The sequence below is a fragment of the Myripristis murdjan genome, chromosome 12 (genome assembly GCF_902150065.1).
Source record: "Myripristis murdjan chromosome 12, fMyrMur1.1, whole genome shotgun sequence".
Taxonomy (NCBI): domain Eukaryota; kingdom Metazoa; phylum Chordata; class Actinopteri; order Holocentriformes; family Holocentridae; genus Myripristis; species Myripristis murdjan.
Window position 1 is genome coordinate 12,205,208 of NC_043991.1, and position 23,642 is coordinate 12,228,849.

The window sequence follows — 23,642 nt, forward strand, 5'->3', positions numbered from 1 at the left end:
AACATATTTATACTTACTCCCGGAGAAATTCCTCAAACAAGTGAAACTGCCTGGGAATTTTTTTGCACTAGCTGTAAGATACATTAAATTAAACAAGATTTTAACACTGAATATGAGACTAAATGATTTTTAAGATGGATTTTTTTTCAGTGTGGCAGGTTTCTCTTCATCTCAGTTGGGCTTTCTTGTTGAATAAAGGTAAATAAAAAAGGGAGGAATAGAGAGAGTAGCAAGAAGGATTCAAGAGGTATCAATGTCAGGATGGATAGCCTGTAGACGTAAAGTACAATAAAACCTTGAGGAGGGAATCATTTCTTTTTCTTTTTCTTTTTTCTTTTTCATTTTTCATTTTCATTTTTCATTTTTAAGCATTTCAGGTGAATGAATTGTTAATCTTCCTAAATTGGATTGTGGTGCTCTGAAAATCCTTCACTGTGTATTTTGAATGAATGCAAGGCCTAATTATGGGTTGTTTTCACAGGTTGAAGAGGAGGATTGTGCTCACATCTCATCCAGTCGAAGGTAAGTTCATTTTCTTTTTTTGGATGTAGCCTGAATGTCCTTGCTGCAGCTTGAAACAAAATTTCCTGCTTTTCATTTTTTCATCTTGCCTACTTGAGTTTGGAGCTCTCGCTTTTACACTTGCTTTAAGTTGTGTTAAGTATGCTATCACAAGCCAAGGATCTGTGAAACCTATTTGATTTGCAATGCAGTGTACTTGGTTTTATTGTGACCCTGCTGGGAAGTGGCGTACTGACACAACACTGTCAGTCTATCACTGGCTCAGTCAGGCAGATTATAGGGGGCCATATCTCCAAATTTACTTGGTGGATTGCCATGAATTTTGGTGATAACATTCATGTTGCCTAGAACAGGAAATCTGCCCATTTTGGTGAAGCTATGATCTTCCTGTTAGCTCCACCAACAGGCCGAATTGTCAATATTGCAGTGGAATATCTGCAAATCTATTTGGTGGATCACCATGAAATTTGGTGAAAATACTTATATTTCCTAGAGGATATGTCTATATGGGTGACCCTATGGCCTTCTTTCTAGTGCCACCAACATCTTAGAAAGTTTGTGCATTGCTATGAAATTTGGTGACAGCATTCATGTTGCCTAGAGGACGAAACCAAAGACACAAGATACTTCAGTCCAAGCTACACCAGTGGTATGAAATGTTACACACTTCCAGTCTCTTAAGTGGGTGAGATTGTCTCTCCCCTGATCCCTCCACCTTGTTTGGAGTTTGGTGTTGTGAATGTCGCGTGAATCGGTGGATGTGATACAGCGGCTAGTCTCCTAAACTGGCGGGGCACCCACCTCATACAGATACAGGAAATGGCTCTACTATGAGCCGTCTCTCTCCTAAACTGTCTCTAATGAAACCTGGCACTTTTGGTGACCCTATGACCTTCCCTGTAAATAACACCCTTGTTTTCTGCCTTGACCTTGTCGCAATGAATCTGCAGCATCTTGCACATTTGTTATGCATCACATAAAATTTCCTCCTTGTGAATTTCAAGACAACGACTTGAGTCGATAGCATGACAGGAACATTGCATATAAAAAGATTTTGTGAACCTGTTTAGGCTCTATGTGTAACTGAATCATGATTTGACTGTGAATGTGAATGAAGGCTTTGTTCCAATACAGCCTTTGAATCACTCCTTGAGAATTTCTATTATCAATATGTCATCAGTAAATTATTAGTCAAGTCAAGGCCTTTTTATTCTGGTTTGGGCTCATAAAAAAGCAGAAACTTCCAGTTTGGTGGTCTGTGCTTCTCTGTCAGTAGCTTGTTGGGTGTATCCGGTTGTTGTGGTGACGTGCATGTGTCAGCAGTTGGACATGTAGCATTTGTGTGAGTGTGTGTGCATGTGTGTGTGTGTGTGTGTGTGTGTGTGGTAGCAGGCGTTGAAAGGACTCCAAGAAGGGGGATAGGGTTCCTCTGTCCAGAAATGCCAGCGACACACACATGTTGACAGTCGGATACAGAAACGCAGAAATGTGGACACACAGACGTACACAACGACGCACAGACATACGTAGACACACACACATGCATACTTTCACAGGAAACATGCAGACGGGAGGACACACACGTAGACAGATAGCCAGATTCCACGCAGGCCAGTGCCATGCGTTCATATTGACAGCTCAGCACTCTAAGGTTACATCCAGGGGAAGTCCACTGCCCGCTGCAATGCTTTGAACACTGATAGTTTGTGTACACACCTTTCACAGAGCGAGGAGTGCAGTTAAAGTCACAATGAAATGGCATTTCGACAGCTTCTTGCTATATAAATTTAATGATTTTTTTTTCTTCACCCTGTTATAATAGGTTGTTATGGAATGGGACTTAACACAGAAAGGCATCTTTCAAAAGAATGAGCCAATGGTCAGTAATGATCATTAGGTCGGCTTTTTTATGCAAGGAGTATGTCTGTTCAGAAATAGGATTTTTTTTTTTTTTTTTTTTTTTTTTTCATCAGTTGACATTTTTGTTCACACATCGAGGTTCAGCATGTTGTAATCATTGAGAATACACTTTTCGGGAAGTAGAAGTAATGAGATTTTCATGTAAAAAAAAAAAACTGTATTTAGTAAATTTTTTTGTCATTTACTGTTAAATAAGGGAATATTCTGGGATGGAAAATTAGCTAACTTCTTAATTGTGACTGTAAGGTGGAATACCACTTATTTAAAAAGAAAAGTCTGCAGCCTAACTTTAACTTTTTTTTTTTTTTTTTTTCAAAAGATTTGCATACAAAATTGGTATAGTGCTTGCTAAGCAGCTGCACTAAATAAATCGGGGCTTAGGGGCATTGCTCAAGGGCAGCGTGACAGTAGCTGACGAGGAAGAGGTGTTTACAGTTATTTTCCCCACCCATAATATTTTCTGCATGCTGGTCTAAGGACTTGAACCGAGGACACAAGCCAGCATAAGCTTTAGGCTACTGTTGCCAACCAGGTGTAATGCAATCTAATTACTGTGTGACTTTGTTTTTGCAGTAAGTGTAATTAAGTTTAGGTTCAAGGCTCTGCACATAGGAAATCTGGCTTGCAGCAAGGCATATGTCAGGTTAGATAATTACAATAAACAAAGAGATGCAATTCAGAGACATAAGATGCATAAAATGAAATGGAAAGAGAAGCAGATTGCAGGATGACTGGCACAGACTCAGCAGAGTGGAAAGCCTATCTGTTACAGGTTAGAAAACTAGTGACATTGGACAAATAAGAACTTTAATCAACAACAGTTACAGCATGTTGAATTCAGACTAATATTACATGTGTGGCAAAAAAAAATCTCCATGTAACGAGTAATATAGTCTCATATTAAAATCTTGTTTTTCCAACTTGATTTTAGACTTCCTCCCAGAAAAATTCCCAAAACAAGTGAAACTGCTTTGAATATGACACTTAAGTGACTTATTAAGATGGAGATTTGTTTTACAGTGCAACACTTGTGATTATTCCCACATCTTGGATGTATTGCATGGGACGTGGATGCTACGCAGGGGCTATGTGATGTACTGTCTTCTGTTTATTGTGGTAACCTGGTCAATGTTGCATTATTGAGATCTTGAATATCTCTAATCAGTTTAGGAAAAAATTCATTACCTCAAGGTTACCACTGAACATATAGAAAATAGAGAATATCCAGTCAGTTCAAGTGTCAATCAATTTGTTTCAAAAGTTCTCCATAGAAAGTCAGAGTAGAACCATTGTTATCTTGATGCTAATGGTCTGTCTTTTTCTTTTTCTGTCTCGTTTCAAGACACTGACACTGACGCTCCAGTAAATTTAGGAACAAGTGGGATTATCTCTCCATGAGTCAGTGTTAGTCAGTGTTTTACTTTTTGCTTGTTTGGGTGAATGTACGATTTTAAGACTGAATGACTTGCATGGCCATATTTTGTAGATATTTTAGTGATTCATGTGTACAAACATAAAGTGTCAGGAAGTGGTTTAGTGGACACACACACACACACACACACACACAAACACACAGTGACAACCCCACCTTTCCTCTAGAGCCAGCCAATACCTGGGAAACATCCATCATATTTAACCATCCTGAGTTTCATTAGCAAACTCAGGCCTGAATTTACAGAAGCCTTTAAAATATGCAAAAAACATTTAGTGTGTGCAGAACCAATGACTTAAACTCCAATTGGTCATGAAAATTGCCTTGCACAAATAAAAAGGCTCGAACCCTGAAAATATTGTAGGATCCACTAATGGTATTATTAAATCTGGGCCTCAGTCTCCCTCTCTCTCTCTCTCTCTCTCTCTCTCTCTCTCTCTCTCTCTCTCTCTCTCTCTCCGTCGAATTCAAATTCAAATTTGCTTTATTGGCGTGACAAGTATTTCCTTCTTGCCAAAGCATCAATTGTAATGGTAATCGTAAAAATATTGCTATTCTAATATTTCTCCCTCACTTCCTTTGTATTTATTTTTTTATGTCATATAACTGACCGTGCTGCATTCAATGTAGTGTTAAACCCACTGCCCCTTCTCTCTCTCCGTCTGTGTCCACGGTAACAAATACTCTCACTGGCGTGCAAGTCGGCAAGATGCTTTGTAGACAGTACCATGTCACATGCACTTGCAGATGCATGCATATCTCCACTCTGTGTGTGTGTGTGTGTGTGTGTGTGTGTGTGTGTGTGTGTGTGGGCATGGCAGTAATGTGAGATAGTGTGTTTTGATCCCTCTGGGACGCCCTGTCGCCAGAATCACCTCACCCACACAGGCAGTCTCTCTCTCTCTCTCTCTCTCTCTCTCTCTCTCTCTCTCTCTCTCTCACGCTTCCTCACTCTTACGCACACACACATACTTTTCAATCAAAAATTGATTTGAAATGCACTTTTAGTTTTAACAAGAATAGCATGTTTTTTTTTTTTGTTTTTTTTTTCCCCTCATGTTTGGGGTCAGTCGATCTGGCCCTCTGTTTCTTCCTCTATTTCTGTATGTATGTGGGCGTGTGGGTGTGTGTGTGTGTGTGTGTGTGTCTGTTGCCCAAGAGCTGTTCTGCTCTAATGGATTCAGAATTACTTGAGAGCTCTTCCAAGTTCACTCATTATGTCAACAATCAGGATGTGTTTTTCCCTTTGTAGAATCTCTAATATCTTTTTTATTGCCGACAGCCTCTCGTAATAGAATTCATTAGTTATCATAGCACACAAGGAGACCTTGCCTAGGCTTTTTTTTTGTTTCCAACTTTATTTATTTAATTTAAACCATGTCAGGCTCCCCATTCTTTTTCAGATGTCTTTTTACCCATGTTTGAGCGAGAAAAAAGCGATTAAGAGGAACAAAGACTGCAATGTAAAATTTTATGATCAATTTAATCTCATATTGTGTCAGTGTTTTACTATCAGAAACTGCCTGAAACAAGTTGAGGTGTGGTGAAACAATATTTTCTCATCCAACTGGCAAGCTTGTCACCATCTATGTTAAGGGATAATTTGACTTTAAGGATTAATAATCGTTCAACTATCCACAGTGAAACACCCCAACCACTTAAAATCTCCTAACATTACATGCAGGTGTTCACACATAGCTTAGGCATATTTGAAAATATACTACAGACTAGATCACGTAACAATGCTACATTAGTGTTTGATAGAGCGTTTTCTTAAGCCCCATTTTTGCAGGTGGAAAATACTGGATTAGTGTCAAAACACAGGAAATAAAGATAACATATTCAGATTTACCTGGTTAAGTGTGGACATAGCGACAATGCATCTTCCTGGTGGTAGTGTGGGATTTTAGGTCAGTTTAAAAGTGGTATTGTATGCTCATGGCCATAGTCCAATGGAGGACCATCAGGATCTGAAGCCAGACCTTTTCAAAAGTGCAGACAGTGCCACACTGAGCCAGCCTCAAGATCCTTTTATAATCAAAATCTCTAAGCCCGAGTCACCGATAAATCATTTTGCAGCAAAGATGAGATACAAAGGCGGCGCATGATGTCAGCCTGTTATGAGTGCAGATGTACGCACATTGACAAGGCAACATTAAGAATAGCGCTGGTCATCATCTCTGTGACCTAGCATCGTTGACAAGGGAGTGATAAGCCAAGGAATATTACCAAGCCAGTGCTGTTGTGCCCCCACTCTGACAAGACATTATTTCATGCTGTTTCTCTATTTGTCTCTCCCTCCTTCCCTCACACACGATGTCAGGCTTTGATGACAGTCTAGATGCATGCATGTTGACAAGGCAATATTAAGATCAGCGCCGGTCACCGTCTCTGTGACCTACCATTGTTGACAAGGAAGTGATAAGCCAAGGAATAGTATTAACCCAGCCGTGTCTTGATCATGCTGACAAGACATTATTTTCTCACCAAGACTCTATTGCTGGTGTTAGACACCTCCCTGTGCAAGCCATATTGGCAGGACTAATGCCAGTGAGAGCAGTATGTCGACTTTGTGGGATACCGCTGTTGACAAGCCAATACTTTCCAGCCTATAGTGTCATTATCCAGGGGAATGGAAGGGCAAGGAGTTGCATTAAAGGATAATTCTGGTATTTTTCAACCTTGGCCCTTTTTTTTTTTTTTTTTTGCTTTTTGCCTTTTGGATAGGATAGGAACTTTTTTTTTTTTTTTTTTTTTTTAAATTGATCCAGTATTGAGCAAGAGCACGTCAGCCAGCAGCTGCAAAATGGGCTGCAATGTACACACAGACATTTACGCACATCAAATTACATCCAATAAAAGTGCTTGTTTTTGCCACTGACAGGTTCAGATTGTCATTACAAGTGTCTGCCAACATTATGGAAAGGATCCCGACAGAACTAGACATTTTTCTTGACATCTAATAATATTACTTCCACTCTGTTGGCAGCAGGTCTCGCCGCTCTTTTTCTTCAGGTAAAAGTGCTTTGGTGTAGGATTTCTTCTCCTCTTTGGCTGGCAGTTGTAATCCTGCAGACCCGATGCTCTGCAAGGTGCAGCGTACGGACAGGGGAGCTTGGATCCATTTGTAGCACAACTGGTCACAACTTCAGTCTGTCCCTATCCAACAAAGGTAGTCTGCTGCGCCATGCGTGGTGTGTCATTTTGTTGACACTATTCAGAAAGGTGCAAACATGGACCATTGTTTTCTCATGTTACACTGCTGTCTTCCTGCAACAACTCACTTTTCAGATTTCTCCTTGAGCGAGACTTCTGTTAAGGTGGCACACACGTTGATCTCTGTAAGGATCCTTTCCATACTCTAGTCAGACAGTTATGACAACAATCTGAACCTGTCAGTGGCTGAAACATACATTTTTAATAACCTAATTTGACATGGGTAAATTCCCAATTTTATTCCATTGCAGCGTGTTTCACGGCTGCCGGCTGCTCAATACTGGACCAGTTCCAAAAACTGTTGCCCCCATCAGTCCTTTGGACCCCAGAAGGTTCAAAATAGGGCCCAGGTTGAAAAATAAAGGAGCCATCCTTTAAAGCCAGCTATTGACTAAACTTGTTGACAAGACACAGGCAAGTGCTGGGCTAGCCCGTCTTGCCAAGTGTTGTTGACAAGACACAAGATGCTTGGTGACAAGCTGCTTGCTATTCCACACCCATGTTAGCATGGCCGGGGTCACACTGACATCTGCAGTCTGTGGAAACTTGAGCCTATCTTTCCAACAAACACAGTGTGTGTGTATGCATGTGTGCATGTGTGTGTCCACTGATGGGGATTAACAAGGATGTGTGAGTCCGGCTCCCTGGGATGGCCCAGCTTGCTGCTGGAGGTCAACACGTGTGTGTGTGTGTGTTTGCCAGGCAGTGGGGGGTTAGGCTTGGATTGTAATGACAATAGAGAGGAATTTAAATGAGAGAAAAAGGGGATCAGGGACGTTTGCAAGAAGGATGGAAGAGGCTTCGGCACTATTGTTATTTTTCCTCTTTGTCATTCTGCCTCTATCTCTCTATTACAAATCCCCTCCTCTCTCTCTCTCTCTCTCTCTCTCTCTCTCTCTCTCTCTCTCTCTCTCTCTCCACACCACTCTTAGCTTTTACATTTCTCAAAAAAAATCTCTCTCCATCTCTCTAGATTTTATCCTACATTATCCCCATCTTTGTCTGTTCCCATGTCCTTTCACCCTTTTCAATTTATCTCTAATTCTTTTTTTCCTTTTTTCCCTTCATAAAGTGTTTTACCTAATGACCCTCTTTTCCTCTCTCTCTATACTTTTTATGGTTGTGATGATTGTTCAGGGCATGACAGTGCAAGCAGGTCCTCATTTTTTCCCCCTTTTTTCCCCCACTTCCAATCTCTGTCTCTCCCCTCGGTCACCTCTCTGTCTTCTTTCCACACTCTTGTGTCTCGCCGTCTCTCTGTGTCTCTCACTGTCTGCCTCGTTCTCACTCTGCCCCTGTCTCGGGGGTTATTACCCTAGCAGTCTGTGGCCAGTGTAGTCCAGTTGCTAATATGGCCACTCTCAAAGCACGCTCATTGATTTTAATCTCTCTTCCTCACTCACTCACACACACACACACACACACACACCGACTTTCTCTTCTCATCCCCTTTTGTCAGCCCCCACTCCCCCACCCCTTCTCTCTGTAGCGGCTCTAATTGCGATCAATTAGGAAACTTCAGAAGGCTGAAATAGGAGCTGTGACAAGGGGCATCCGCTGAGCTGGCAGAGAGAGGGAGGGGCAGAGAATGAGAGAGAGAGAGAGAGAGAGAGGAAGAGAGAAAGGGAGAGAGAGGGAAACCAGTGTCATACGACTAGGCAGGGTGGTGTGGGGCAGGAGAGGGAGAGAAGGAAGAAGTTGGTGTCGGGAGATGAGATAATGGTAATAGTGTGATTGATGTGGCTACAGCAGCTGAGAGTCACATCGTTTTTCATGCCAGGTATTGATTCCTGACAACCTCTTGTTAGCCTTGGAGCCCAATGAATAGAGCATGGCACTAACACTGCCAGTGGTAAGTTCCCACTGGAAATGTATGCACTTACTTTTCTGTAATCTGCTTTGGATAAAAGTGTTTATTTCTTTTTTGCATATGTAATCTGCTAAAAAAGACTGGCAATAGTCTGTGTACTACTGTATTTTTTTTTTTTTTTTTTTTTTTTGAAAGCTGCGTAAGGCATATTTGTATATGGGTGACTATAAATGGCAGTGTGGGGTAAATGTATGAGAAATTTTACTTTAACATCCAGAAATGCAGCAAAGTGAGATCAGTAAACTATGCGCAATGCATTCCTATTTACCAGCCTGGCTGGTGTATAATGCTTTATACAAAAGAAATTGAGTCAATTTTTGTCTGGCCGGAGTGCTTGCTCACGGCTATTTAGGAGCCAGCTTGCATTTCATCCTTAAGTCAGTAGTCAGGCTTTGTGATTCAAGGGGTGCATCTATATCTCCAGGGCCCAGTGTTCACTTGTTGGACTTATTTTCAAACTGAAAACAGCTCTCTGTTCCCTGAATCCTTGAAGAACTCACCCTGTTCCATGGATTTCCAGTTTTGCCAGATGGAGAGTAATTTTTTGGTTTCTGCCTTCACAGAGCTCATAAGTCACCTCATTGAAGAGACTTTTACAAACTGTCGGGACGATAACAAGTTGGGGTTTCCAGGTCAGATGAACAACTCAAAAGACCAATGACAGGGCAGTAGGCAGGTGTTAATAGCTCCTTTCCATTTTCCACAATAATTCAGGGTCCTTTTTCAAGGAGTATGGGAACAAGGTTAATGTTTCCATTACAAAACCAGAAGAAGAATATTTATTCTCATAAAACATGTCAGCAAACAACATCTTAATGGTGTTTTTTAGCTGCTTCCAAAGATTCTTATTTAAACACACTTGTGTCAAACACAATTGATAAAATAATTTGAGGTTACATTTACTGAGCACATTCTGTCAGATTATGCATATTTTGAATATACCAGAGGACATGGATATTAGTCCTCTTTGTTGATGGTACACAGGATTGAGGAAATGTGGAGCTGCTTTCAGTTTGATGAGACTACATCTGAGGAACACAGGGCCTTGGGGACATGAGCTTGACACCTGTGATTTAGCCTGATAAGATAATTACATCTTTACATAAAACTCTTGCCTAATGCAGCATTAAGGTAGACTCTGCAGGCACAGTGGGTAATATGAAGGCAACTTATCTGTTACTTGTTTTTACCAGGCACTTATTTAATAGCAGCAAGCAAATGCTTATGTATTCAGTCTTCAGCAACTGTAAAAAGGGCTTGTTAGTATTCATGACAGTCGTCAGTGAAGCCTATGGGTACTGCTAACCGCAAGCAATGGCAGTAAAGGATTTTTCCCTCTATGTGACAAGAACATGGTGAGGAAAACAACTGACTACAACTGAAATACAAAATCTGAATACAATGACAGCATTTTTCTCTAAACCATTTTCACTGTGCGTAGCTGGATGGCATGCTCAAAATTTCATTGCTTGCACATTTGTCTGGGCAGGTTTTGGCAATGAGTGTGACAGAAAAATTGAAGGACATTTTCCAGCTGATTAGAAGTAAGTGCATATCCCATCAGGACCCCTCATAATTTTTACACTGGCAGTGTTGCTAAAGCAAGCTAAATGCAGGTCATCAGTCAGGATCTGGAAAACATAACACCTAACAAATTGTTAACATAGTTTAATCTCCTATTAATTTCACATAGCCAACATCCAGGATCAAATGACATAAATAGACAGTTTCAGCATAAACATGAGATACCAGGACTTTGTTGTGCCAATGGCTGTTTGTTGATCACTGGACTACTGCAGTGCTGTGATGAAAGGTGCATAGCAGCAACCCAACATCGCAGTACAGTATTTTCTGGTGATTGTAATATTAACAAGCTTTCTGCTGAAGGAATATGCTAATGTTAATGCTAATATTAACTAGAAAGTGATGCTGCTTAATATAGGAATGAAGGCAGCTGATCAACTAGGACAGCTGAGATCACATTTAATAAAGTGTTGATTAAATAAGTCTACATAGCACAGAGCAGTATAGCCTACAGAATCCGTGCCTGTTTATACTGAAAGGAAGTTCTGACTTCTGATTTTACTGGATCTGGCAATGGAGCCACCATTTCCTTTACGTATGGATTACAGACCGACCCTTCAAATGCGTGCCACAAGATAAGTTAGCCTCAACAGTCTATTACAGAAAAATAAGGGACACCCCCCCGAAGCGAGATAGAATCAAGTATTCCCCTCCTAAGGCAACGATTATTAATAGCTTTATTTTCCAGAAGTTTTCTTTCACAGAGACTCAAGTGCACTTGTAGCCTCCAGCTTTCCGTGGCAACAATAAAAGCAATGTTTTGACCATAGCAATATTCACAAGATTTATGTTATCTCACTGAGAGCTTGACTTTCAGATAAAACTGAGCTTGTTGTAAATAAAGCTAATGTTAATTTCTGGAGGTTTTTACACGCGCAGATATGGGAATGTGTTTGCAGCCTTGGGTTTGTTAAGTGTTGTTTCTCCTCCTGATATCATACAGGAAGGAGAGAGCCCCTGGTCTCATGTTCAGTTGGCTTTGCCTCAGGGCATACAAGCCCTTTTATCTTGTCACCCTAATGCATGTGTGTACGCTTGTGTGCATGTGTGTGAGCGAGGGAGGGAGAGACAGCAAGAGAGGGAGACGTGAGGATCAATACCAAGCCGTCAGGAGGTCTGCTACTCCCAGAGAGAGAGGGAACAGGACACCCAGCAGAGAGAGAGGAGAGAGAACGAATGGGGAGGTTGAGAGAGAGAGAGAAGAGCGAGGAGGAAGAGGAGAGAGGGAAGACGGGAGGTGAGGAAGAGAGAGCGAGGGGGGAAAGAGATAGATGGACAGTGGAAAAGAAATAGGGAAGAGATAGATGGAGGTCGAGATGGAGAGAGAAAGTAGATGGGGCTGGTGATAAATGAACACAGAGAAGGGGGAGGAAGAACAGAGGAAAAGAATAATGGAGATAGAAAAACTTAGAAAATGAAAGAGGCATGCAGAAGAAAGGACACATGCAGGGCGCGAGAGAAAGGACAGAAAACGTTGCTGTAGTTGTAGCGGGTAAAACTGTTACTAATCGTCATGTAACACAAACACAAGGTGATGAATGAGCTTGTTTGGCAAAAAAAAAAAAAAAAAGTTTTGGGGCTTCAGTTGGGGGCACAATGGCAAATAGCAAAGAATTCAGAAAATTCAGCCACATTAGTAATGGGAGAAGAAAGATGACAGGCTGAAGTCAAAGAGATATTATGTGACATACTGTACAATATAGAAAAGAGGATACATTTCAGTTTTTTCAATTTTAATTATAGAGTAGCTTTAAATATTTAAGAAGTTTTACAACAAACGCTTATCTTGTGGTTTTCAAGGAAGAAAGATACATGAGCAAGCCACAAGAACAGAGGTGATGTTGTACACAATATTGTGTGGAGAGGGAAAATTGTCGGAGGTTGCTTTTCATCTCTGCTGGTCTAATAACCATTTCAATCAGGAGAGACTTATAAGAGGAATAAAAGAGAATGAGGAATTTGAGGTGAGATTCAATTTATTAGTAAACATGAGGAAATCATCTTTGGTGCTTAGACCCCAGCTGGAAGTAGATTGCCATTCGGAGACGATCCCATAAATTAAGTGCCTCCGTATAAGAAGCAAATTCCCCTGGAGCCTGGACAGTGGTGGCGGTGATGAGGGATGCAGATTGTATATTGGGATGTGAAACTTCTGATCAGGGGGTTTGATTGGAGTCGGGCCAGGCATTCTCGGTTGAGGTGGTGAAGGGGTGGAGGCGGATTGTGAAATGGCCACGGTGCTGAAATGACAGCTGAAGGACAGCAGAACACTTACAGCTTACAAATGACTGGCTAATGGCAAGCGTGTCAGGTTGTGATTGGATGAAGGCAGGAACGAGATGGTGGAGCTTAGGCGGCAGTGGGGAAACTACGCCTGTGACTTAGAAAGAATGCGCCACTCAGCTGTGTATTTTGCCCCTGGGTCATTCAGTGATTTATAAACTAAAAGCAATGCTTTGAAATCAATTCTATGGCTGACTGGAAGCTGTTCTAAAGATTTAGGTATTGGTGTGATGTGCTCAGATCTCTTAGTTCTAGTTAAAACTGTTGCAGCAGCAGTTTGGATTTGCTGTAGCTGTCTGTGTATTGGAAAGGCTAGAAGGAGACTATTGCAATAGTCAACTGCTGGAAATAAAAACATGAATGTGCTTCTCTAAAACTTGCTTGGACATATAATTTGTCCCTTTTTTTTTTTTTTTTTTTTACATTTTTAAGATGATAAAATAATGCTTTGGTTATTGATTTTATATAGAATCAAAAATTAAGATCAGAATCACTTAAAATACCAAGATTTTAGTCATTTGCTGCCTTCTCTCAAGAAGAGCAATAACTAAGTTTTCCTTTTTTTCTTTCAGTTTTATTATTGTTCAGTTGGACAAATTTTATGCTGCATCCAGGTGTTTACGTGCAAGCACTGACACAGTGAAATTATTGGGTCATAGTCATCTTAGGAAAGTGATTGGTAGATCTGTGTATCATCTGCTCAGTTATGGTAAGCAGCCTTTAGTTTATAATTTGGAAGAGGGGGAGCTACAGGTTGAACAAGAGAGGACCAAGTATTGACACTTGGGGAACTCCACAGGTCACTGTCACACATTTGTTGATTGTTACAAAACACTTTGTGCTCTTATGAGCATGCCACCAACTGTGTAAAAACCCAAAGTGAGATGCAGTAGTACAAGAACTGATGTTTTCCCTGAATCTGTATGTAGAAGAATGACATTCAGGACCTCAGTGAGAACTGCTTCAGTGCTGTGATGAGTTCGGAAGCCAGATTGATAGCTATCAAAGTAGCCATTTTTATTTAAGTCACTGAGCTAATTAAAAGAATCTTTCTCAGTATTTTTTGCTATAAACACAACATTAGAAATAGGTTTGTAATTATTTTGAAACATCTACCATAGTTGGTGGATGGAATGGGCGCAGGAACTCCAGGATCAGAGTCAGCTGCAGTAATCAGGCAGTACAAGCAACCAAAAACCAGACACAGGGACAGCACACAGCTGTACTCACATGGGCTCCAGAACCAGAGTCGACTGCAGAGATCAAGTGGAAGAGTTGGGCTTTAGCATCATTCACTGGCAGCACACAGGCACTGGTCAATTTTGATAATAATGTGACAATTTAGAGAAGTAACCGTGTGCCAAAGCTGTCCACAGTACTTGTATTGCAGTTCTATACTGAGCTTAAAACTCCGGTCAGTGATGTGTTGACAAGTTTTTAAGCTGAGCCTAGCCATAACCTAAACCAGAGTTTTAGTTGCCTGAACAGGTTGCAGTTATGTAACGTTTTCATATCATTACTCAGTGTTCTCTGTCAGATATAACAAAAGCACAAATGCTGCCTGGTGGATGCTTCCTACCAAAGTGCCTTGCAACACTGTGAATCCATACATTTTTTTCAGTGGGATTTCATCCTCTATCATTGGCAGTGTGGATGCCACACACGAATTCCCCTGTAAAGAAGCAACAATAAAACTGTGTGTATTTATAACATTTGTATTTAATGCATAATTTAGGGAACATAAACATCATTGAAGAAAGAGGGAAACTGTATCCCGCAAGATCTAAAAGCTTCGACTTGACACGCATAATGAATATTTAAACCCTGATGACCTTACTCTGCACATGTCTGTAAATGATTTATTGTTCTGCCTCCCACATGCCTATTTTTATACCTTTTGTCTTTTTTTTTATTATTCCCGTTTCACCTCTTTTTATCTTCTTTTCTCCTTCTGATTCTATTTCATTCTCTGGCATCCGAGTGCTTTAAAATCAGTAACAAAGACCGATAGCGGCGAGTCATAAGGCCATTGGGGTCTAGATTTTTAAAAGTGCAGAAAGAAAGAAAGGAAGAAAGAGAAAGAAAGAGCAATGAAATATGGTATGAATGAAGTTATGAAGAAGAGAAAAAAACAGTGAGAAGGGAAGAGAGGGGGGAAGAAAAGAGCTGAATTATCTGTGAATATCATCAACTATAATTATCTCTCTACAGTGTATTTCAGCCCCTGATGATTAAGTTTTTTAATGGGCTCTGGGAATAGTATTATTAAATGTTAGGGAATAAGATAGAGAATAATAGTCCATTATTATTAAATGTATTAGAGATGGAGAATTTCGATTGTGAGGCTCGTTATACTTGGACCAATAATGACTCAGGTTTCTTAATGAAAAAATTGACTTTGAGACATAACACGGTTTTTCAGAGTGCAGCGATCGGGTGTAATGATGAGTATCTTTCCCCATCGTTCTTTGCCGACTTGTAACTATTTAAAGTATTGATATATTACTGACTGATCAGGTGGTGAATGCTACAGATGAGTAATTTCTTAATGCTGAGGGAAAGTAGTGAAATTTTCTGAGCCACTTATCAGTGGTTTTTGAACTTCAAACAGTATGTGGTGTGCAGGAGCCTAAAGCCATAATTAATAGTAAAAAAAAAAAAAAAAAAAAAAAATCCCATTACACCTTATTGTAATGATAATGTTGATTGAAAAAAAAAAAATACTGTGTTTCTTCACAGTGTTTGAGTTGTAAAAGTGACTCTGGTTATAGCAATGAGTGATCTAAAGCAATCCCATATCTTGAAAAGTCAACTTGGGAATTTCCGACAAATTAGTTGATGATATCTTTTGTGTGAGACGTTTTCTGCGCCTAACAGTAGAGCAGTAATTTGGATCCTTTAAGTTGGCAAACAAACAGGAAATATTAGCAATAAAGGAAGCGTTCACACAAAATCAAAAAAAAAAAAAAAAACCCTGCAACCCCCATCCCCCTCACCCTATCCATAACTTCTGGTTATGTCAGTAGATGTGATCATATTTGCTTACAATGAAACAAAAACTATCAGGATGAAAAGATTGTAGTAGGCATAACTGGGAAAATGCATATATATTTTTGTATTTTGCAGGATCTGTTCCTTTAATATTGCATGAATGAACAGATGCACAAAATAACTTACAAAACTGACTGCTGTCGCATAACTAAAACAAACTATGGTGCTAAATACAAGGACAGTAGGTAAACTAAGTCCTTGACTGGTGAAAACATTAACATTTTTCCATGCTAGGTCGTCTAATTTTAGAAATTTTCAGTGATGAACACCAACCAGCTCATCCATATCAGAATATGGCATTGCAACTTGCCTCCTGCCTCCTCTGTCTGTCTCTCTCAAGGTTAGGACTCGTAAGAGAACAGTGGGATCAGGTTACACTAATGCATCACGGCTTCTGGAGGACACACATACACACTCGCTGTATCATACACACACACACAAACGCATGCACACACACTTTTGTGAAGTGATACCCTTTTATAGGTCTAAAGTACCGCTTTGGCCCTGTGTTACTTGGCCCTTGCAACCAGCTAGTAACCCTCTCTCTCTGGGCAAATCACTTGTCTCCCAATAAACTGACTGAACTTAAACACTAGTGGAGCAGGAAAATTTCAATTTATGTGATTCATTCAAAAGTGAGATAACCTCTGTTTGTGTGGATATCTTAATGTGTGATGCAATGTGACAGATCAGTTGGAGGCAGGAAAGTGAAACTCAGTATTATAAAATTACTGAGGGTTCAGTGATAACACGTATGTATTATACTGTCATTTCTGGGCCTTTGCCCACAAAATCACATTATGTAAGGTCTAATGTTTTGTTTTTGTTTCTAAAAATACAGATATATCATGTTTGTTTGAAAGCCTTCAGATTATTTTACTCGTATTTGTTTATGTATACGCTTTGGTCACCTAAGTGCTTACAACTGGGTAATAGCATAGGCTCCGTGGTTATAATATTATAGTTTTTTGTTGTTGTTTTTTTGCAGCAAGATGTTTTTGCATCAAGAGTGACTTATCAGATCATTTTAAGAGCTTGGAAGCTAGTATAAGAGAGAGGTACGTCCCCACTCAATGAAAGTGAACATTTTCTCTAAGGAAAGTGCAAATTAGTCAGCTGTCAAATTTATTGACACAGCAATCTTGTTGTCCACACACCACCAGATGAAAGTGTACAAAAGTACTGAAGTTTACCACTTTTTTGTGTGTGGCTAAGTCCGTGATTTGGGCACTTAAAGTGGTGAGGGACAAGTGTTGTCTGATTTTCCCTCAGGTGACCGAGAGACGTTGGACAGGTTTAGTTTTTTTGTCATGCTGTTAAGCTCAACTGCACTCTAATTTTGCAGCAGGTTGACAGCTCTACATGGTTAGTTTTACCTGGTATATGTGGTTTGGCCTTCTCTCTGTCAGGTCAACAATTCTCAACAGTCAGGAAGTGAAAATGTTTATCACATATCTTTGGCATTTTGGTTGCTGGGATGGAAGGATGCTCTGACTCTGCAGGATAAAAAAATAAATTTGGAAGCTTGTGATATTGTTTTGTAATTTTCCAGCATTTATTCCCTTAATAGTGTTGTACCACTGGTGCATTGGTACACTCTCAACCAGCACAGACACAAACATGGTCATATGTTAGTTTTGCTATCTAATCTAACACTCTACAGTGCTTGCTGAGTCTTCCTGACCACCTTCTGCTGTTCTCACCGCAGTGGCAAAAAGGATGTGGTGTCGTCTTAGCTCTATCTGTTGATAATAAAACCAGCAGACAAAAGTAAAATTGCTTGGGGATTGACTTCCATGTGGAGCTGGGATTGAATTGCATCAGAAGACCAACCAGGAGCGTCCCAGCGGCTCACTTGGTAGAGCGTGTGCCATTTATCAAGGCCAAGTCCTGGGTTCAAATCCAGTCCGGGCCTTTTGCTGCATGTCATCCTGTCTGTCTCTCCTACCTCTCCTGTCTCTCTCCCTTCTGTCACTATCAAATAAAGCATGCCCAAAAAATGAATTAAAAAAATCTTTAAGAAAGGACAATAGTGCAAAGGGTTCATATTCTTCTGAATGATATTCTTTCTCTCTCTCTCTCTCTCTCTCTCTCTCTCTCTCTCTCTCTCACACACACACACACACACACACACACACACACACACACACAGAGTTCATGGTGTAGTGAGAGGGCCTTATTGTGTGGGGCAGAGGAAATGCAGACACATCAGCGGAGGACAGGCCTTCCATTGATCCACGATATAGACTTCTTTCCTCTTCTGTTCTCTCTCTTCCTGCGATCCCCTAATTTCTGCCTCTCTTTCTGTATCTCTGCACCTCTCTTTCTCAGCTCTCTTATCTGCACTTCTCTCTGTCTATATCTCCTCGTGTCCCAGTCCCCCCCCCCCCCCACCCCCCTCCTCTGTATCCTCGCTTTCTCTCTGCAGGCTATTTCTGTTATTCCTCCTCTCTCTCTCCCTGCTCGCAGCTGCTATGTCAGCTCTGTCCCACTCTCCTTTCTATGTTTCTGCTGCTCCATCTCTCTCTCTTTCCATCTGCCAAAATTCATCCATCTTTCCTCTCTCTCTCGGTCTTCTCCATCGCCAGTTCAATCACAACATCCCTCTCTTCCCTCTTCCTCTGCCTTTTCGTAAACCGCTCTGTTCTTCTCACTCACTACCATTCACCTGACTGTTCACTTCAGTACGGAAACAGTTGAAAACAGGAAACTAAAGGACTGTGGAAGAGGATGTTGGGAGGAAAAATACAGCTAAAGAGGAAAAGGATAAAAGGTATAACAGACAGAGGGAAGGAAGGAAAAAACGAGAAAAAGGACAATAAAGGAATAAGGAAAGAAAGAGGGAAAGTAGGAAAGAATGACGGAGGTCTAAAAAGCATGTAAGGGTATGACTAAAACATGGGACAGTGGAAGGAGAGGTGGGAAATGCAGAAAAAGTAAAGTGGAATGAAGGACTGAATTAAGGAAAAGAGAAAAAGCAGGGAAGGAAGGAAGGAAGGAAGGAAAGAAGGAAGGAAGGTCGGGAAAAAGAAGGCAACGAAAGGTAGTTTGTATGTTAAAGGTGTTGGAGCTGTGCCAGTCAAAGCAGGCGTGGAGCTGAACAGCAGGAAGTGATTTAGCAGGGACACACACACACACACACACACACACACACACACACACACACACACACACACACACACAAATACACGACAGAGCAGCCAGTTTGAGTGATGTCTGAAGAAGCCCTCTGGTGACTGGCCCTCCTCACATTTCTCCCCCTCGGGCACCTCCCTCCTTTACTTTCCTCCCTCCATCCTTCCTTGTCCCCTTTACTACTTTGCCTCCTTTCCTTCATTCCTCCAGCAGTTTCCCTTTTTCACTCCCTCCCTCCCTCACTCTGTCCCTGCTCCTTTCTTTTTTCTCCTGGCCTCCTTCCTCTGCACCCCCTCCCTTCCTGCTGGACAGGCTTTTATACGAGCCATGTGGAGCTCTCTAATGACATATGTACCTGTGTGTGTGTGTGTGTGTGTGTGTGTGTGTGTGTGTGTGTGTGTGTGTGTGTGCTGACAATGCTGATATATTTGTGTGTTTGTGTGTCTGCATGTGTTTCTGGCAGTGTGTCTGCATGTGCATGTTTGTTTAAAGTGCTGACACGTGCATGTGTGTGTGTGTGTGTGTGTGTGTGTGTGTGTGTGAGAGAGAGAGAGAGAGAGAGAGAGAGATGGAGGTGCTGACACGTCTGATCGCAGTGAGGTTCTCCTACTGAAGTTGTGCCGATGGCCTCTCAGCTTTGAAGAGTCCAGAGAAGAGAGGAGAGGAGGGCAGGAGAGGGGAGGAAGAGGAGGGTGGGAATTAAAGGAGAGCAGCACTGAAAAGAGGAATGAAACATAAGAAAGGAGGAATGGAGAGAGGGCAAGATAAAGGGGAGAAGAGTTGTGGAGAGGATGCGAGGGGTCAGAGATGGAGAGCAAAAAGTGGAAAGCAAAACAAATAGAATGGCATAGAAGGAACAGAAAGAAGATGAAAGAAGAATATCAAAGATGATCTATCTATCTATCTATCTATCTATCTATCTGTCCTGCAAAAACATCTCCATCTTAAGCTGGGTTTCCATCCAAAATATTTTGCATATTTTAAGTTCATTTTGAAAATTCGATGAAAGACATTGGGAATTAATGTGAGTTTCCATCGACTATGTTATATGAATTGTCCTGAAAAAGATGCTTTAATAACTTATCATATCAGCTCCCAGTTAGTGCATCAGATCTTTTCGAAAAAAGGCAAAAACTACTTCAAACGAGTATAAGGGCTGTCATTTTTTTTTTTTTTGTTTGTTTTATTTAAATTTTTCCATTTACATAAACCTTTTCTAATGCGATACTTCAAAGTGTATGTAATGCTAATGAACTTGTTTGCAGAATTACATATCTCGACTCAAGTGTCATTCTCTTGATACGAGTGATCTGCATTGGTTTGCCTTGCTTCAACATATTTGGTCCAGCGTTCCCCTGTTCTTATATTTACACTTGTTTCTAGAAAAAAAAAAATCGCATTATCGCATCCCACTATCTCATTGTTTCACTTCTTTCAATAAGAAACAAGATTTAATCACTGAATATGAGCCCAAATGACTTGTTGAAGTGGAGGTTTTTTTGCAGTCTGTGTTAAGTATTGAAATCGAAACAAAAAAGCAGGAAAAGGTGAGAGGATGGGATGAAGGGATGAGGAAGGAAGGGAGAGGAGATAGAGGATAGAGACAGGAGAGGGGAGGAAAACAGAACGGGGGAGAAAAGAGGAGTAGAGAGCTGCCTGCTAGATTCAAGGTGCTAGACGGATCATGTTACAACCTTTCTAGCTGACACAGAGATGAGAGGACAGAGGGAGAGTGAGTGTGAGTGTGTGTGTGCGTGTGTGTATGTGTGTATGTGTGTGTGCGTGGGGGGTGGGGGGTGGGGGGTTCTTTCTGTCAAAGGAGGCTTCCTGCAAGATGACAAGTGTTCAAGAGCACTGCTTAGGGTCTTAAGTGTTTTCCAAGGACTTCCTTGCATTGAAAAGCGCCTGCTACAAAACCCACAGACAGATACTTCTGCTGCATTCACTCGGTAATATTCTTTTCAAATCACGGCATACTGTTGCGAGTACCCTGACATTTTTTTTTTAACCGATTCCTTGACATCACTTTGGTTCCTGGCTCCATCAGAATATTTTTGGTTACGCGGTGCAACATTTTCTGCAAAGGTTTTAAAAAAAAAACGTCTTCCTTGAACCCTTAACTGCTGCCGCTCCACAAAGAACAGGAGCAGGAGACTCTGGGAACTGCTAGAATTTGAAGCCAAAGGTCATTCAAGTTCTTATTCAAGTTTTTCATTTCACAAAAATTCCACATTTTTTGAAGAGCCTTGTTGCACAAGAAAGCTGCCATCAGAAAAATGTAAAATCTAGACTTAGAAAATAATTGACGGCACAGTTGCAGTAATTTATAAATAAAAAAGGACCTGACATCCTTTTTGCAGATTACTGTATTTTAGACATACTGAATAGTGAAATGCAGGTAGCCAAAAAAGTGTAGCGTTTTGGAAAAGAATTCCGCAGTTTCTTTTGAAAATATAATTTACCATTGCAGAATAGTTTAGTTTCTTTCAGGAGCATTGCAGTTTGATTGAAGTCTCAGTCTATAGCTGCTTCGTGGCACCACCTGTAAAAACACTGTGGTTCCACCTCTGGCTTTGTTGTTGTTTGATTCATTACACAGAAGAATTTTTCCACATCCAAATTGATTTACTTGGGTTGTGAAAAAAGGCATGAATTGCGTGGATAGCAAGCCTGTAAATCATTTTTCGACATTTTCAGTGCTCGCAGCGTGGAACGTGGACCCGAGTTCCCTTTATTTTTACATTTGTTGTGTGTTTAAAGTTGTCAAAACCTTATTTTTCATCTGCAGTATCTTGCTTAGCAATCAAGGATTAGCCAGGGGAAGTTTAGATTGGGATTTTAAAACATTAAAAGAGGCTGGAATGCTGGCTCCAACAGTTTGCAAATCAAACATGAATACCAAATATTTACAAACACCCAGCCCTGTCTGATTTGCATAGAACTGTATGTGTGTGTGTATTCAGAATGTGTGTCCTTGAAAATCATTCCCTGCATTCCTTGATAACATGCAGATTTCTTGAGTTGCATGTTGTAGGGATACAGTTATTTAAATAAAACCAATAAAGGAAGATCTATCTCTAACCTACTGACTAACAGGTGAAGATAAGGAGATGATTGAGGGGATATATTGTCTTCTTCTCTGTCTTTCTTCCCTTGTCTTTTTGTCTTTCTTCTTCTCATTTTCTGACTTTTATCTTTTTCCACCGCTCACTTGTTTCTCATTCTCCCTCAGTCTCCACTCTGGCTTTTTGCTCTAGCTTGCTGCTCTTGCTTTCTCTTTTTTTCTGTCCCGTTTTCTTTTTTCTTTCTTCTCTGGTAGTCTGATATGTTGTCCTGTGTGTGTGTGTGTGTGTGTGTGTGTGTGTGTGTGTGCATACGCGTGTGTGCGGGTGCATGTGTTCAAGGAGGTGCAGCTGAAGTTCAGTGCTTCCAGACATTAATTACCTAAGTGCTACACACACGCCCACACACACACACACACACACACACACACACACACAAACACAGTGAAATCCTTGGTCAGCGTGCTTATTAATTCTACTGGTGTAGTCTTATGAGCCTTTTTTCTACAATATGAAGTGTGAGCAGTCATGCAAATACATGCATAGCATCATACACAATCTAAGAGAGAAGATTTTAAGATTTTTTTTTTATTATAATCACTGCATTGTGCGCAAGTATATGTGTGTGTTTTCTGTGTCTATCTGTAAATAGTAGGGGTGGCATTAATTACAGTTGGTGTACCTGTTACAGTAGGCCTAGCTGTTGCAATAGTAATGGTAGTAGTAGCACAAGTATCAGAGGTAACGGTTGTAATAGCAGGAACAGTGTATCAGAGGTATACCTGTAGTAGTAACAGTAGTTGTAATAGTAGCAATAAAGATGCTTTATTGCTACTATGTGAGAGCTACCTGGTTAAAGAAAACCAGCCAAAAGTCTAAATGCATCAATGTTCCTTTTGCCATAATAGCATAATGAGTTACAAAAACTATTGTGTAGTAATACGCTAGGCTGTCGAGGGGATTAAAGGAAGTAAACAACAAAGTAGTGAGGCAGAACAGAAAGGAAGCCTCTCTGAACAGCCATTTCTATGCTGATGATCACTGCTTTTATCCATTTATGTCAGACGGAAATAGTCTGTCCATAATTGCACTTTGATGGAAAATGCGTGCGAGAGCCCCCAAAGTGTGCCAGGTCTGTGCATGTCCTTGTATCCATATGCATGCAAGTGGACAAGTTCTGAATGAGCGAGGTTTGAAAACAAGGTCTATATTGTGACGATGTGTAATTTCAGGGGAGTGAGGTGATGGTCATGATGGTTAATAGCAAATAACCATAATGGAAGCTGGCTACAGTGATTATTGGTCATTAGGCAGTAGATTAAAGACGCCAGTCTGTGTAGAGCCTTTTTACCCACAATAATGCAGTGATATTAACTATAGATGGACACAGGGAGATGGGAGTAAGCAAGGAAAATGTGGAAATGTGTTAAACTCTAATGTCTAACGCATGCATGTTCTTGTCCGTATCACACTTTCTTGATTGAAACTGGAAATAAATAAATAAATAAATAAATAAATAAAAATCCTGCATGCAAAATTTATCTTTCCACCTCCAATAAGCATGAAT

General features: G+C 40.7%; 1 protein-coding gene across 1 annotated transcript in view; it reads left to right on the forward strand.

The window, feature by feature from the left end:
- The first annotated feature begins 487 nt into the window (after positions 1-487).
- The window catches only part of cntfr (ciliary neurotrophic factor receptor), a 260,246-nt gene continuing 237,091 nt past the window's right edge, over positions 488-23,642 (forward strand). The window contains exon 1 of the mRNA XM_030064630.1: positions 488-522. The gene's annotated coding sequence lies outside the window, so the exon portion shown is untranslated. The remainder of the gene's footprint in view (positions 523-23,642) is intronic.